Source organism: Bombina bombina, chromosome 3 (assembly GCF_027579735.1).
Source record: "Bombina bombina isolate aBomBom1 chromosome 3, aBomBom1.pri, whole genome shotgun sequence".
Lineage (NCBI taxonomy): Eukaryota > Metazoa > Chordata > Amphibia > Anura > Bombinatoridae > Bombina > Bombina bombina.
Genome location: NC_069501.1, coordinates 607,677,876 through 607,689,177, shown reverse-complemented (window position 1 = coordinate 607,689,177; position 11,302 = coordinate 607,677,876).

Sequence of the window (11,302 nt, the reverse complement as noted above, 5' to 3'; positions counted from 1 at the left end):
ATGCCCGTCTGACCTATTAGCATGCGGGGCAGCTGAAATAGAGGCACAACAAGTTTATTGCTATTATTATTGTCATAGGAAATATTTTCCATGTTAATTCACAAAAGTATTAAAGGGACAGTCTACTCCAAAATTGTTGTTTAAAAAGATAGATAATGCCTTTACTAACTATTCCCAGCTTTGGATAACCAATATTGTTATATTAATATACTTTATAACATCTGAATCTCTAAATCTCTGCCTGATTTTAAGCCTCAGCAGGCTGCCTTTATCTAGTCCATTTTATAAGTGTTTCCCAGCAAGACAGAGCTAGTTAATGTGTACCATATATGGAAAACACTGTGCTCACTCCTGTGGAGTTACTAATGAGACCATCCTAATTGGCTAAAATGCAAGTCGTAAACTGACCCAAGATAGGGAAACTTTCTGCAGAGGCTTAGATACAAGGTAATCACAGAGGTAAAAGTATATTAATATAACTGTGTTTGTTATACAAAACTGGGGAATGGGTAATAAAGGGTTTATCTATCTTTTTAAACAATCTCAATTTTGGAGTAGACTGTCCCTATAAATAAAAAGTTAAGCAATAGCAAGGTCAAAATCAAAATGTGCATGAATGTATTTTGATTATAAATAGAAGCATTTTTGCAATTTACTCCCATTAGCAAACATTCTTCTAGTAAAAGTTATTACTGTTTCAGCAGCATACGTACGTATGCAACATATGACTAGAGGATCAGGATCTAAACACCATGCCTGGTAGTCATGTGTGTTGCATATGTGAAGTCTTAATTTGTGTTATACAAGCCACTGCTTCCTTTCTTATAAGGCGTGGTGTTTGAATGCTGGTGTGCAGGGCATTCACCGCAGACGTTCGGAGCCTGATATATTTGTTTTTAACTGCAACACATGCACTGTTTACAAATATATCCGGTGCCAAAAAGAGCCAAATGCACATTATTACAGCCATTTTCGTCAATTATTTAGTGAACAAATGCAAAAATGCACGCCTATTAATACATCAATTTCATTCCTGCACCCATAGTTTAAAAGGAAGGTAATATTTAAAATGCATAGCATTCCAGTCTTTATTAACATCCTCGACAAGCAGCAAGCTAGGACACTGTGGCACAAAGATACTAATTCAGAATAATCCCGCAGGACGGTAGACAGTTGGGACCTCTGTTATATACTTATAGCCAGTTACAAAGACAAAGTAAAGTAAATGTGTCAGTGGTATACAGGATATTTATTTAATCTAAGTGTTTATAGAATGCAGCAATTTCATCAGCGCTGGGTTTACTGTAATTCTTCTTTTTTTTTTTTTAAATGGCAACAAAAATGATATTGTAGAGTCCAGTATGGGCTTGGAGCAGGCTTAATTGTTAAGGTCCTTTTGGATGGGAGGTGTAGTTGCTGGGGTGTTGGGGGGGGGGGGGTTAGCTTATCTTTATAAGGTTCTATCAGGAAGTGCAAGGCCTCTTTTCCATCATGGTGGCTAAAGATTCCTGATTGTTCTGAACATGGATCGTGCAAGAAGGTCTGTGGTTCCTCCTAGGCGCTTATGTGAGGCGCTAGAGTTGGTGGTGTCCGGAGTCAGGAAGAAGTCTGGAAAAGAGCAGATGAGTATTAAGGAGGAGGATAAGGTGTTCCTGTCTATCCCCCTCCTAGCAGCACTAAGTTAGTCCCTGGGTTGAGTCAGGCTGTTAGGGCAGATCACCTTGTATGTGTTGATAAGAGCCCTCAGTTGGATGCTGGACCTTCATTAAAGCCTGTGGTGGGGGTTGCCCCTGGTGGCCTAGTGAGCTTAGCTTGGTCTACGGCTGGTTCTTTGCCCCTGTTTTTGGAGGGTTCCCCTCATGTTCCCTCTCTGTAATCATCAGCCCTCTGTGTTGGCGTTGGTGGACCCTCTGACTTACCTGGTGACAGGTTAGTGGAGGTGGTGGTCCATTCTACACTTACCTCCGGAGGCAACGTAGAAGGTTGAGACTTTGCTCCAGGCCCTGGCTCCAGTTGTTGGTGGGTCTTCCTCCTCTCCTGCTGTGGTGGTGGTTCCTGGGCCTTCTGTCTTGCCACCCATGGTGGTCACGTTATTGGCGGGAGCACTACCTGTTGTGATGTCACATGTGACGTCACTTCTGGAAATCACCAGGTGAGTCGGTCTTGCATTGCAGAGCATGGGAAGTAGCAGGATTGAGACAGTGTTCGTCGAGGCTCCTCCTGGTCAGGCAAGGGGGTACTCCAGGCCATTACTGGTGCCCTTTCGGGCTTAGTCAGAAACAAAAAAAGTTCAGAAAACATAGTTTAAATTTAAGTTGAAAGAACCAGCAAATCCCATTGCATACCTAGGCATTCATTGCTCATGGTCTGATAGGTATAAATCCCAAAACTATAATGGTTGACCAGGATAAATTTCCTGTCCGGTTAACACAAGCTTTTAAGCATTTTATGATACATTTTTAAATGAAAGATAGGCAAATATGTAATTAAAATCTCTTTAAATCTAAATTGCTGCTGCCACTATTTCAGCCAATCTCCAATTGCTTCCACAGGAGCATTGATAATAAAGACATTATTGGTAGGCAGAAAACCTTATATAACTACAGTAGACTTGGTACACTACCTAAACTCTTCAGGATTTACACTGTACCTAGTTTTGTATGAAAGTGTCAGTTTAGTAAAATTGCACAGCAGGGTAAAACAGGGCAATGTTCCATGGTTATTGTTTTTGTTTAAGAGGGAATGTAAGCTGAGAGGACATTGGCATGCTCAGCCAGAAGTGAGTTCATGTTCCCGCTGTTACACACTTGCAGTCACACATTTCTTCTATCCTTATAAATTTAACTATGGTAGTAATGGCTGAAGTGCAGTTTAAATAAAGGCTATGTTGTCAATAAAATTTCAGGTTGGTAGGAAGGGCACTGCCCAGCATGACTCAGTGCACTGGTCACTGTGACTTTTGCAGATATTTATTTTTATTGAGAATTCATATTCCCAACACAAAGATTAGCAAAAAGATGTAGGTCTGTAATTTACCCAGTAGGTTTCCATGTGCAGAATATGATGTGGATAGAGAAACAATTACACTTTTCATCCACTTAGCATTCATAAATGCAACAGATGGCTGCATTATTATAGCTCATCACTTATTTATGGCAAATATCTGTTTCAGCCATCCTTATTTCAAGGTTTTATCACACTGTTGGGAAGACAGAGAAACTAGGCAAAATTAACCAATGTCCTCTTTCTCCTTTCTAAACTCTATAGCTTTCCTAGTTTCTATATTATTCTATGGATCTGACTCCCTACATCATAATACAGAGATAAGTACGCTTTAGTGAATCAGGTGTATAGAACAACATAGGGACTGGTAAAGCTTTAGAAACTATGAGATTTGTTATGCAAACTTGACATTCTCTGGCATGTAATATCTGTGTTATTGGCCTTAGCTATGAGTTTAATGCATGCAAAAAGTGTTAAAGGGACAGTCAACACCAGAATATTTGTTGTTTAAAAAGATAGATAATCCCTTTATTGCCCATTCTCCAGTTTTGCAAAACCAACACAGTTATAATAATATGTTTTATCTCTGCAATAAACCTTGTATCTATGCCTCTGCAAACTGCCCCCTTATTTCAGTTCTTTTGACAGACTTGCATTTTAGCCAATCAGTGCTGACTCCTAGGTAACTTCACGTGCGTGAGCTCAATGTTATCTATATGACACACATGACCTAATGCCCTCTAGTGGTTAAAAACTGTCAAATGCATTCAGAGTAGAGGCGGCCTTCAAGGTCTAACAAATTAGCATATGAGCATACCTAGGTTTAGCCTTCAACTAAGAATACCAAGAGAACAAAGCAAAATTGGTGATAAAAGTAAATTGGAAATTTGTTTAAAATTATATGCCCTATTTGAATCATGAAAGTTTATTTTGGACTTGACTGTCCCTTTAAAAATGTAAGGTTCTACTCAAACATTGCAGCTACTGAGCAGAACAGGGCCATTGATTGGTGGCTTGTGTGAGTGACACTCCTGGCGGTTTCTTGTTCAGAAGCTGCAAGTTTTGCAGATGAACACATAGCCAGGGTCAACAAGGCACACATTACATGCTCTGATACATATGAGCATGTAAATCTTGCACTAAACATGAGCGTTCAGATCCAAACAAATGTACAACAAAAAAAACAAAAAATCAAAATGAATGCATTATTTAATTGAAAACAATACATTACAATAAAGGAGGAAAGGCTTTTCAGCAAGAAGGGAATGCTTTCTGCAGAAAGAAAGGATTCAAAGGTTCGAATTTACACTATTCAATAATGATTTAGCAATGTTAATTGATTCCATTGTCAGCCAATAAGTATTTTAGCATCACTTTTATTCTTGGCCAACATTGAGCCTATTAAATAGAAACACTTTTCTGCTGCTGGCTTGTAGCAGTAGTCCAAGCTACTACTGTAACTTTATTTGAGTTTAAGCTTCTTTCAAGCTTCCCTGAAGACATTCACTATAGGAAATTAGGAAATAGCAGACAAATGGATTTCCGTTAGCAAACTCTGAACATCCCCCTTAATGAATATAAGAAGATGCAAAATATTTTTTTCTGTGACCATGTCGAGTGTGCACTAGAATGTCCCTTTAAGTGAATGTGGCCAGTGTGCATCTGACTCCTAATTGCAAAATAGGTAAAATGTACATTATCTATCTATCTATAAATCTTTCTGTTCCGATTCAAATAATGGGTTAAAGCACTGTTATAGCATGATCTCAGTCAAGGCCGAAGGTAGTCATAGATTTATTTAGACTGGACCTAGGTCTCTTAATTTAGAACCCAAGGCTGTTCTCTTTTCTGTCAAGGCTACATAAGAAAATATCAAGTAATATGAAATGAAGGCCTATGAGCTCACATAAGGAATTGTGTTGATTGATACCTTCTCCACAGCCATCCCTAGAGTTGTTAATGATTTGTAACCCAGTGCAAACTGTCCAGATACAACAAACTGTCGAATTTCTGAAGGAATTAATATTCCTTTATTGCACATAAACATAGTCATAATTTAACAAGGAACTCCCAGCATGGTTACAATAAAGACGAATGAATGAATGCTCTGGTGTGAGGAGATAAAGACAATTGTTGAGTTACTGCAGCAAATGATGTTAAGTCCAAACATCCGTGAAGAATAAGCATAGCACAAGAAAATAATTACAAGCATCAATTTATGTCCCTTATGTTTTTGATAATACTAGATTGATTTGATTTTAGTTGAGTAAAAATGAAAAATCTGAAAGACGCGTACAATTATTAGCAATTCATTCTTTCATCTAACTCCTCTGCTGGTAATCTTGTGTATTGCAAAAATGTATCAGAGTAAACAAAACTTCATTTTATGTTTAAAAGGTATCTCGTTTGCATAGATGGGCTGATAACAAAAACATTCAGTTGTTCATACTGACAACAATTTTTTGATCAGCAACAATACAGACTTGTGTTGTCGCGAACCTAAAAATTTGGCGAACCTGGCGAACCGCCATAGACTTCAATAGGCAGGCGAATTTTAAAACCCACAGGGACTCTTTCTGGCCACAATAGTGAAGGAAAAGTTGTTTCAAGGGGACTAACACCTGGACTGTGGCATGCCGGAGGGGGATCCATGGCAAAACTCCCATGGAAAATGACATAGTTGATGCAGAGTCTGGTTTTAATCCATAAAGAGCAATACAGTTAGGCAAAGAGAGCCAAAATTTTTGGCGATCACTCTTGACAAAGTCTGGGCGAACCCAGAAGAAACGTGTAGAGACATTGTCACCAGATTCTAAGACTATCTGCATTAACACTGCATTCACTGACACCACTTGGAAGGTGTTTTCAACAAGTACAGTGTGAACTTTTGCGGCAGTCTTTACCTTGGATATTGTTTTAACACATGCTTTGAATGTTGTTATGTTTGTAAGTAGCCACTTGTCTTGTGCACTTACTGTTCAAATAAATTGTATTTCACTTGAGTCAGGCTGCGCCTGTCCCATTCTTTCTACTTTAATCCATAAAGGGCATAAATCACCTAACATTCCTAAATTGTTTGGAATAACGTGCTTTAAAACATCAGGTATGATGTTGTATCGATCAGGTAGTGTAAGGGTTACGCCCGCTTCACAGTGCGCAGTGTAGGTGATATACCTGCCCTGACCATGCTTTGCAGACCAGGTAGGTATCAGTGGTCAGATGGACCCTTGCCCCAACACTGTGTGCCAGACATGCCATTATAGCAGACTTATATGGCTTTGGCGTTGCTTTTTGGTAATTAGAAGGCTGCTAAATGCCACTGCGCACCACACATGTTTTATGCCCAGCAGTGAAGGGGTTAATTAGGGAGTATGTAGGCAGCTTGTAGAGTTAATTTTAGCTTAAGTGTAGTGTAGTAGACAACCCAAAGTATTGATCTAGGCCCATTTTGGTATATTTCATGCCACCATTTCACCGCCAAATGTGATCAAATAAAAAAAAATTGTTCACTTTTTCACAAACTTTAGGTTTCTCACAGAAATTATTTACAAACAACTTATGCAATTATGGCATAAATGGTTGTTAATGCTTCTCTGGGATCCCCTTTGTTCAGAAATAGCAGACTTATATGGCTTTGGCATTGCTTTTTGGTAGTTAGAAGGCTGCTAAATGCCAATGCGCACCACACTTGTTTTATGCCCAGCAGTGAAGGGGTTAATTAGGGAGCATGTAGGGAGCTTGTAGAGTTAATTTTAGCTTAAGTGTAGTGTATTAGACAACCCAAAGTATTGATCTAGGCCCATTTTGGTATATTTCATGCCACCATTTCACCGCCAAATGCGATCAAATAAAAAAAATTGTTCACTTTTTCACAAACTTTAGGTTTCTCACAGAAATTATTTACAAACAACTTATGCAATTATGGCATAAATGGTTGTAAATGCTTCTCTGGCATCCCCTTTGTTCAGAAATAGCAGACTTATATGGCTTTGGTGTTGCTTTTTGGTAATTAGAAGGCTGCTAAATGCCACTGCGCACCACACGTGTTTTATTCCCAGCAGTGAAGGGGTTAATTAGGGAGCATGTAGGCAGCTTGTAGAGTTAATTTTAGCTTAAGTGTAGTGTAGTAGACAACCCAAAGTATTGATCTAGGCCCATTTTGGTATATTTAATGCCACCATTTCACCGCCAAATGCGATCAAATTTTAAAAAAACTTAATTTTATTTTGCAATTTTAGGTTTCTCACAGAAATTCTTTACAAACAGCTTGTGCAATTATGGCACAAATGGTTGTAAATGCTTCTCTGGGATCCCCTTTGTTCAGAAATAGCAGACTTATATGGCTTTGGCGTTGCTTTTTGGTAGTTAGAAGGCTGCTAAATGCCAATGCGCACCACACTTGTTTTATGCCCAGCAGTGAAGGGGTTAATTAGGGAGCATGTAGGGAGCTTGTAGAGTTAATTTTAGCTTAAGTGTAGTGTATTAGACAACCCAAAGTATTGATCTAGGCCCATTTTGGTATATTTCATGCCACCATTTCACCGCCAAATGCGATCAAATAAAAAAAATTGTTCACTTTTTCACAAACTTTAGGTTTCTCACAGAAATTATTTACAAATAACTTATGCAATTATGGCATAAATGGTTGTAAATGCTTCTCTGGCATCCCCTTTGTTCAGAAATAGCAGACTTATATGACTTTGGTGTTGCTTTTTGGTAATTAGAAGGCTGCTAAATGCCACTGCGCACCACACGTGTTTTATTCCCAGCAGTGAAGGGGTTAATTAGGGAGCATGTAGGCAGCTTGTAGAGTTAATTTTAGCTTAAGTGTAGTGTAGTAGACAACCCAAAGTATTGATCTAGGCCCATTTTGGTATATATAATGCCACCATTTCACCGCCAAATGCGATCAAATTTTAAAAAAACTTAATTTTATTTTGCAATTTTAGGTTTCTCACAGAAATTCTTTACAAACAGCTTGTGCAATTATGGCACAAATGGTTGTAAATGCTTTTCTGGGATCCCCTTTGTTCAGAAATAGCAGACATATATGACTTTGGCGTTGCTTTCTGGTAATTAGAAGGCCGCTAAATGCTGCTGCGCATCACACGTGTATTATAGCTAGTAGTGAAGGGGTTAATTAGGTAGTTTGTAGGGAGCTTGCAGGGTTAATTTTAACTTTAGTGTAAAGATCAGCCTCCCACCTGACACATCAGACCCCCTGATCCCTCCCAATCAGCTCTCTTCCCTCCCCCACCCCACAATCGTCCCCGCCATCTTAAGTATTGGCAGAAAGTCTGCCAGTACTAAAATAAAAGGTTTTTAATTTTTTTATTTTTTTTAGCATATTTACATATGCTGTGGTGTAGCATCCCCCTTAGCCCCCAACCTCCCTGATCCCCCCCAAAACAGCTCTCTAACCCTCCCCATCTGCCTTATTGGCGGCCATCTTGGGTACTGGCAGCTGTCTGCTATTATTTCACAGTCAAAAAAGTGTTGTTTTTTTTAAATGTACACTACTGTTACACCAGATATGAGTGGTGGCACTGGGCAAGTAGGCACAGTATACGCTGTGATCCTGACACACACTCTGGCAGGCAGGCAACAGCAATTAGATTATACAGGAAAAAATAAAAAGCAGACTGATGTTCTAGCTCTAAAAAGGGCTTTTTGGGGTGCTGTCCTTACAGCAGAGATCAGATGAGTCCTTCAGGACTGTAGTGGACACTGAATACACTAGCCTAGCTATCGATTTTCCTATTAAATCAGCAGCAGCTACACTGTCCCTCATCTCACTAAAAATGCAGCTTCCAAATGAATCTAAAATGGATGCTGTCCAGGAGCTGGGAGGGTCTGGGAGGGAGGGTCTGCTGCTGATTGGCTGTAATGTGTATTCTGACTGTGAGGTACAGGGTCAAAGTTTACTCAATGATGACGAATAGGGGGCGGATCCGCGGCGAATGCGAACATGCTATGTTTGCCGGGAACTATTCATCAGCGAACTATTCACGACATCACTAATACAGACACATATTTCTTATATATCTTGAAAAGCTTAAAGGGACACTAAACCCAAATGTTTTCATTCATGATTCAGATAGAGCAGGCTATTTTAAGTAACTTTATAATTTACTCCTATTTTAATTGTTTTGTTCTTTTGCTATATTTATTTGAAAAAGCAGAAATCTAAGCTTAGAAACTGGCCCATTTTTGGTTCAGCACCCTGGGTAGCGCTTGCTAATTGATGGCTGATTGATGGCCAGCTCCTAAGCATAGATTCCTGCTTTACAGATGTAGATAGCCAGAGAATGAAGAAAAAGAGAATGAAGAAAATTTGATAATAGGAGTAAATTAGAAAGTTGCTTAAAGGGACACTGAACCCAAATTTTTTCTTTTGTGATCGAGCATGAAATTTTAAGCAACTTTCAAATTTACTCCTATTATCAAATTTTCTTCATTCTCTTGGTATCTTTATTTGAAATGCAAGAATGTAAGTTTAGACGTCGGCCCATTTTTGGTGAACAACCTGGGTTGTTATTGCTGATTGGTGGATAAATGAATCCACCAATAAAAAGTGCTGTCCAGAGACTGAACCAAAAAAAGCTTAGATGCATTAGTTTTCAAATAAAGATAGCAAGAGAACGAAGAAAAATTCATAATAGGAGAAAATTAGAAAGTTGCTTAAAATTGCCTGCTCTATCTGAATTGCAAAAGAAAACATGTGTGTTCAGTGTCCCTTTAAAATTGCCTTCTCGAAGAAAAAAAATGTGTTTAGTATCCCTTTAATGTAACATTAAAATATGTTAACCAACTGAGATTGATAGTGAACACAGTACCAGCATATTTAAGCCTAATTTCAAAATAGCCACATAGAGGAATGACAGGATGAGATAGGGAACTAGGGAAAGGGATAGGACATTATAAAATGAGAAATGATATAAGAAAATGGACAGAAGTTGCGATAGGGTCTTTTAGTGAGACGTTTTCCGTATATTATAGTGTCCATCACAATATGTTTGAAAAGTTTATCCAATTATTTATCTACAAATATCCTCATAGACTTTAATTATGAATTGAAAACCCTTTCTAAGGTTGTGATTGACTCATTTTTTCGTTACTGGTTTAAAGGGCATCTCTATTGGTACTAATTGGGCATATTAAGTAGAAATATTACTAATACTATAAAAGAAAAAGCAAGATAATTGTATCATACACCACAAGATCACAATTTGGTGTCTCTCTGTCTACTGGAAGTATCTTTTTTTAGGAATGGACCTATATTTATCTACTTACTGTTCATTATTAAGGCCTTTAGTAGTTAAAGGTTAGAGACTGATTCACATGAATTAATGTACAAGTACTACACTAGCAGCAGTAATGTTTTTATGTGGTACTGTTATGGTAATGATTTGCAGCAGTCTCACAATTATTATGAATAGACCAGATTCTTTATTTTGGATGTCCTCCTGTCACACGGTTCTCACAGTGAGATTTCTGACAGTTTTGTTAAAATCCACAAAAATGAAAACAAGATTACAGTAAAATCTAAAGGCCTAGATTTGGAGTTTGGCGGTAGCCGTGAAAACCAGCGTTAGAGGCTCCTAATGCTGGTTTTAGGCTACCGCCGGTATTTGGAGTCATTAAAAAAAGGGTCTAACGCTCACTTTTCAGCCGCGACTTTTCCATACCGCAGATCCCCTTACGTCATTTGCGTATCCTATCTTTTCAATGGGATCTTTCTAAGTCCGGTATTTAGAGTCGTGTCTGAATCGAGCGTTAGAAATCTAACGACAAAACTCCAGCCGCAGAAAAAAGTCAGTAGTTAAGAGCTTTCTGGGCTAACGCCGGTTCATAAAGCTCTTAACTACTGTGCTCTAAAGTACACTAACACCCATAAACTACCTATGTACCCCTAAACCGAGATCCCCCCACATCGCCGCCACTCGATTAATTTTTTTTAACCCATAATCTGCCGACCGCCACCTACGTTATACTTATGTAACCCTAATCTGCTGCCCCTAACACCGCCAACCCCTGTATTATATTTATTAACCCCTAACCTGCCCCCACAACGTCGCCGCCAGCTACCTACAATAATTAACCCCTAATCTGCCGACCGCAAAGCGCCGCCACCTACATTATAGCTATGTACCCCTATTCTGCTGCCCCTAACACCGCCGACCCCTATATTATATTTATTAACCCCTAATCTGCCGCCCTCAACGTCGCCTCCACCTGCCTACACTTATTAACCCCTAATCTGCCGACCGGACCGCAACGCTATTATAATAAAGTTATT